The following is a 6,693-nucleotide window of genomic DNA, read 5'->3' as shown; positions in this document are numbered from 1 at the left end:
TTAATATATGGTGATTGTGATATATTGGTATATGGCATGTGGATTGAATATGGATGTGGATTATGGATTGTGAATGATTCTATTTTGGTGAAGGGGAGTTAAGTAAGGGGGAGTATTGTTGGAGGAATTGATGCAAATTAATTGATGTGAATTTATGCTTGTCCTGTTTATAACTGGTGCATGATTCTTTAACTGGGTTGACTGGTTTATATAGATAACTGGTGCATGATTCTTTGTGCATATAATGTTTATGTTATTGTGGAGTGTGTTTTGTCACAAATTTGACAAAGGGGGAGATTGTAAGTGTTATGGCTTCTAGCCCTTATAATTGTCAAATTTTGTAGTGCCAAAACCTCTCTTGGAATCTCTATCTTATGTAACTCATCTACATAATGAAGACTATGCATCACTGAAGAACAAAGATATTTAATGCAAGTTTACATGGTCATATTCGAGTTCAACATCAAGTGTGCATTCAAGCTTTCAAGCTTTAAGAGTTCAATATTTTCAAAGCTTTGTATAAGTTAAGACAACGTTCCTAGATTTTGATACTCAAGTTTAAGCTACAACGTTAGTCAATCTCAAGCTTTAAGAGACTCAAGTTCAAGCTTCATCCTTTGACAAGATCTCAAGCTTCGCGAACTTCAAAGAACGATTATCAACCAAAGGAAAAGAAGTTTCAATGTTCATGCATCATGTTTAAGGTATGAATGACCTTAGATTGACCAAAGGGTAGGTCATTTTGAATACATAATTCAATTAGCGCATTTTATAAGTGAATAGTTTGTTTCTCGACTAGTCTTGGACTCTGTTTGACTAGTCCTAGTACTGGCTTGACTAATCTAAGAAATTCCTCAACCAGTCCTAAGTTTGTTGCAAATTTTCAAAATTTTTTGTTAAGCCTCGACTAGTCCTGGAGACTGCTTGACTGGTCGTGTGAACAGTGCTCGACTCGTTCTTGCCAGTCCTGCAGCCTTGACTCAAAATCCAGCAACTATATTTAGTTCCACATGACCAGTCGTGAACAGGTCACCACCAGTCGTAGGGGTCCCTCAATCGGTCGTGCAAGGCCTACGATTAGTCATGGAACGACTTTATCTTATCGCACTCAAAATTTTAAAAATTTGTTGGTCCTATGACCAGTCGTAGTGTCTTTAGGACCGGTCATGAACACGATTTCTTCACCTATAAATAGAGCACAAATTTCAGAGTTTTTCATTCAATTCAAGATAAATCAATACGCCACTCTGAGAGATAAGTTAGTGATTTTTTAAGCTATATTGTGCTCATTTAATATTCTCTTAATTTAGCTTTATTATATTTGATTTTGCATTCTTTATTTCAATCATATTTGAAGAAGGGATTAAGACTTACCCTTTTCTTGGAATCAAAATCAAATAGAGCTAGCCCAGCTTGCTTTAATTTAAAATCAATTTAGAACCTAGAATCATTTCATAAGTGAGTGTGGACATTAAACTTCTACATTGAAATTCTACTCCGATTTAGTTCTTCTGGGCTTCCTCGAAAAGAGAATATCCAGGTATTTTACATTATTATAAATTTCTGTATTTTGGTTTCATTGAGATTGAGCCAGAAAAATCTCTCTAGTTTGGTTTGTTTGAGGTGATCCAGAAAACTCAGAGTGTGTGGTTTTTAAATTGTGTAAGCCCACTTAAAAGACACAATTGTGAGGGTTTTAGGTGAACCTGGAAAAACCTATTTTCATAATGAACACTAATATCCACTGTGTGAGGATATTAGGAGTGGAGTAGTTGTGTGGCTATTTTTCTAAACAGTTGGCGTACACACAAGCGAACTACTATAATTTCTGGCCTTATGGATCGAATGTTTATTTCTTTTTGTGGATGATTGTAATTTCTCTTTTTGCATTGTGGAGAATGTTGTAATTTCTTTTATGCAAATGTGGAGAATGTTGTAATAGCTTAGATTTCATTCCTTGCTATTTATTCCTTTATTCCTCTGTTTCAATTTGAGTTTTTGATACACAAATCGTTCTAGTAAGGTTGTCCTGCCATAAACCCTTGGTTTTTATGGTATAAGGTTATCCTTAGAAAAACATCTGTATCAACCTCTCAATACTTGTACAGTTGAGGTTGTCTTTAATTTTAGTATTGTGGGATTGTCTATTGCTATCTGTATTTAGATTATTTTTAATCATGGGGAGTTGGCAGGTGCTCGAACAATGGAAACCAATTTGTAGGGACGGTGTAGATAAAACCATTCGACTAAAGTATCTAGAGTTATAAAGAAAAAGGAGCAAATTTTGAATTTCCAAATATGAAAAAATCCTTCCAATTTGATATGTTTCTACAATTAAATATATTTTTTTGCATCCTCATTTGTTTCAATTCTTTAAATTATATAGAAGGGAGTTATTTGATACTTTGGTAGAATATGCTAATATGATTCACTAGAATAAGCTACAGGTTGTTGTTGTTGTTTTTTTTTCTTCATTTATAAATAGTAATTTTTTGTGCCCTCATATTTATTGCATAGCTTTTGGTTAACCGAACTCATTTTCTGTAGAATTTTTTGGAAGTTACTAGTTATAGGTTGACTATATACAATCATATTGATGATTATGGGCAAGAAGAGAAGTGGAGAATGAAGAAACGGGTCTTTGCTTTCATTGATGTTGAGAAACTTGGATCCATCACATTTAGATAGGTAATCTACTTGATTTTGTGCCATTTGATAAATGTCATTTCTTATAGAGGTTCCTCAAATGAGTTCTACAAAATCCACTATTTGGTCTTTTTTATTTTTTGAAAACTTTATAGAATTTGAAAAAAAAAATGCTTCACACAAATCACTACATCCATTTGTAAAGTTTTCAAAGAAGCTTGACATGAACTGCAGGCAACAATCTTTTATTGTGAAAACAGTATCAAATCATTTGTGATCAGCATTACTTGTGTGCTTTTGTCAACTGTTCCTGTGATAACAGGCGTATCACACGAAGAGGAAACCTTGATGAAATTGCCTACACGATGAGTTGCACTTCTATTGGACATGGCAAAACACCCATCGTTCAGCCATTTTATTGGTTGGATATCTTTGATAGATCACTTTCCACAAATTGCATGGATTGGGAGATCCTAGCCACTAAGATGATGGATCATTTGCACTATCGTAGACCATTTTGCCAACATTCCTCAAAAACCAATTATTACACTGATTGGATGCATCAGCAGGAATTCCCAACCGGGACCCCACCAAATGATCTCTCCAGGTCACTATGCCGATGTTCAATTTGAGTGCAGTTCACATTTAAGGAAACCTAGTACTCTGCGTACAGGCTAGGTCTCTCATTTTTCAAGTAGTAAAATGTTCTTGCCAAATTGAGATTCAAGCTCACAGCATGACCCATTGATGAAATTTTGAGATTGTTTCCAATTGATTACCCCACAGTTCTTGCTTGGATCAACCCATATAATGAAGCAGCCATTGTTTCATCAAGCTTGCACAGCAACCTTTAATGGTTGTGATGACAAAGGCAAGGGTTACATCACAAAGCAACAAGTAATATCTGCTTTGTTGTTTTCCCATAACAAACTTTTTACCTTTTTTACCCCCTTGTCTTTGATCCTATTGTGTGCACCATTAGGAGATCCATCCATTCTGCAATGTCGAGCATGAATGATGATAATGTAAGTATGTGCAGAAGAAACTGCTCTTATATTCCACCATCCCTATTTGGGTTCTGAAACAATTATTCATGGATGCAGGTATCTAAGCTATTCAACTTGTTTGACAGTGACAATGACGATGCTATTAGTTCCGACAATTTCATGGCCTGCCTAAGAAGGAACCCACTGCTTGTTGCACTTTTTGCTTCTAATTCGATGCATTGTGGCTTGATAGAAGGTGGAAAGCTAGTGATTGAATGATGATTATATGGGCATATTAAAGTCCCTGTGAAATGCTTGATGATTGGCTTCTAATTCAACGTTGTGTGACTTACAATAGGTGGGAAACTAGAGGTTATATGATGAACATATGGGAATATGATTAAATGAAATGATCGATGTTTGGCTTATCTTGAAATGAAAGTCCTGTAACAAGGCTATTGCTTTTAATAATCTTATTTTATTTACATAACCAAAAAAAAAAAAAAAAAAGCTGATTGGAAATTCACACAAATGATGATTGCTTAGGTGTTGTTCTTTTCATGTATTACAACAAATTAGCCAAAAAAGGGAGGGAAATACATCATATATAAATGCTTTCTCTATATTACAACACACTTGTCTTTAGTTTTGGATTCCAGCTTTGTTGAAGAACTATTACTGCTCCTTGGCTCCCGCAAGAAATAAATATCTCTTGTAAAAACGGCACATTTGTGGTTACATTGCAGTGAAGTTACATTCAATATGGGTTAGAGAAAGGATTCTCGAAGAATAATTTTACAACAGGCCTGAGATGGCTCTACGCATGGAAGCGAAAAGAATAATACACAGTAGCAATATGCTCAAGCTACGGATGATATTTGTACCTAAAAGTAGAACGAAATCCATAGCAATATGCTCAAGAAAGTATTAGCTACAGATTCTAGAACTAGAGCTATGGCTAATATCCGTGGTTATTTCCTATTTTTTAGAAAAAAAAAATTATAAAAATGGTCTCTTACCATTGCTGGTAAATGTCCTGATTGATCAACTCATCTAAGCTAATACAGATAAAGACTTAATGGCTTACAAACCCATAATAGTAAGGATGAACTTGAGAAAAGGAGAAATAATGCACGAAAAGAAGAAAGAAAAAACCACAACAAAAGAGAGGGAGCAGACAACTTACCGTTTAATTTTATTTTTTAAAACTTTTCCTTCTTTTCTTCTCTATTTAATATGCTAAAACAAAGAAGAAGGGATTGAGAAAACGGAAGTAATGAAGATAGAAGTAAACCCAATCAATAGACTAAAGAAAAATACAATTATGAAATTTAAATTCCAAATGAAAGCAGAATTCCAATGAAAAATTCCAAAGAAAACCCAATTCAGCTACAAATTATAGATTGTTGTCATTCCAAAATTACGACTGGATAATAAGTTACAAAAACAATAAGCATCACAAAAGATTAATTTATCCAGCGGCATCAAACTGATCAGATAATTGGAATAGTCTGACCATAGTCAACTACAAGTTAAAATTCTTATCAATTACAAGAGATGAACTGATAATTTGAAGATATACCTTCCAACAGGTATGTTCTTTGAATTTCTGCAGTTGAGGCCCTAGGAATCTAAAACCCAAAATGAAAGTTACCGTTTCCTAGCATTAGAGAGCCAAATTTAAAGAAACAAAACAACCAAATGCCATTTCAGAGCCTTCAAGAAAGAAAGGGAAAAAAAAGAAAAAAGAAAAAGAAAAACCCACTTGAGTTCTTTGGCCTCCATACCATAAAGCTTGAGTTGTGTTTCAAGACCATGGCTCCCACTTGAATCACCTCCACTACCACGCCATTGGGTTGTTTATCAATCAACCACACTTGCACTTCATTACTCCTAGTCCCAAGCAATATGGTCATTTGTATTCTACAAGTCAAATGATGGTGATACAGTCATTGTCCTCAAGTTTGAATGGCTAAAGAAAATGAAAACTCAAAGCTAATTAACCAAGTGCTATGGTTTCTTCCTCTAAACCTGCAGCAGAAGACTAGATTCACAAAGTTAGAAATTAGAATGGAAAATCCAAGGTACTAATCCAAATAGGCCTGGAAAAAAAATACTCAATATTCATACTTTTTTGGAATCTTAAATAGTGTTAAATAGTATGAAATGAGGTCCATTTAAGTTTGAGTCCTATGGGGCTTTTTCCTTTTCTTGTTTTAGTGAATCAGGCCACAGGCTTGAATTCTAGACAGAGTTGCAGGCTGTAGATTAGTTATCTTATACCTACAACAAATAAATCTTACTGTTTTCTGGTTTATGGTCCATCCACATGGTGGCCCGCCAAGTAAATGGCCCTGACCACAATGTAGAAGTACTGCCATGTGTACAGTAGAGATGTTTTTCACACTTCAGGGACCTCCAATACAGTATAAAAACACCAATAAATAATAATAATAATAATAATAATAATAGCAAAGAAAAATACGAGCTTATTTGATAGCCAAAAGCTATATTCCATCACATTTTCTAACCTGATATCGAAAGATATGAGTGCCAAAAAATCACGGTACCAGTTAATCATTTCAAGCATAAAGAAAACAATAACAACAATAGTAACAGAACTTAACATCATACCAATAGGAATTACTAAGATGTGGTTAAAACTCTATATTCCATCAAATTTTCCAATCTGGCCATTAAGACACAAAACACAATTCAACTATTTGAGAACATAAATATCCATTTCCAAAAAAAAAACATAAAAACCAACAAAAAAAATATGATTATGTTGCTCAAATGCTACTTGCACAATGTTACCAATCCAACATTGAAAATCATAATCTTCACAAAAAAAAACCTTGACCTGGATCCGCATCCAGATCCAGACCTAGACCCATATCCATACCCTGAGCCAGATCTTGAACCCTCACCATAGCCTAACCCATAACTGCTTCCTGATCCTGAATCTTGTCCTAATCTTGAGGTAAAACCGTTGAATCCAGATCTAGATCTGGACCCATGCCCATGGCTAGAACTGGATCCTGAACCAGATTGGGATCCA

General features: G+C 34.7%; 1 long non-coding RNA gene across 1 annotated transcript; it reads left to right on the top strand.

Annotated features, from left to right (window-relative positions):
• Positions 1 to 2,815: 2,815 nt before the first annotated feature.
• LOC131247349 (uncharacterized) lies at positions 2,816 to 4,103 on the top strand. Its single transcript, XR_009171659.1, has 2 exons — positions 2,816 to 3,543; positions 3,750 to 4,103. It is a non-coding gene; the product is annotated as an uncharacterized LOC131247349 (long non-coding RNA).
• Positions 4,104 to 6,693: the final 2,590 nt, after the last annotated feature.

The sequence above is a fragment of the Magnolia sinica genome, chromosome 5 (assembly GCF_029962835.1).
Source record: "Magnolia sinica isolate HGM2019 chromosome 5, MsV1, whole genome shotgun sequence".
Taxonomy (NCBI): domain Eukaryota; kingdom Viridiplantae; phylum Streptophyta; class Magnoliopsida; order Magnoliales; family Magnoliaceae; genus Magnolia; species Magnolia sinica.
This window is presented reverse-complemented; position numbering and strand designations above follow the sequence as displayed.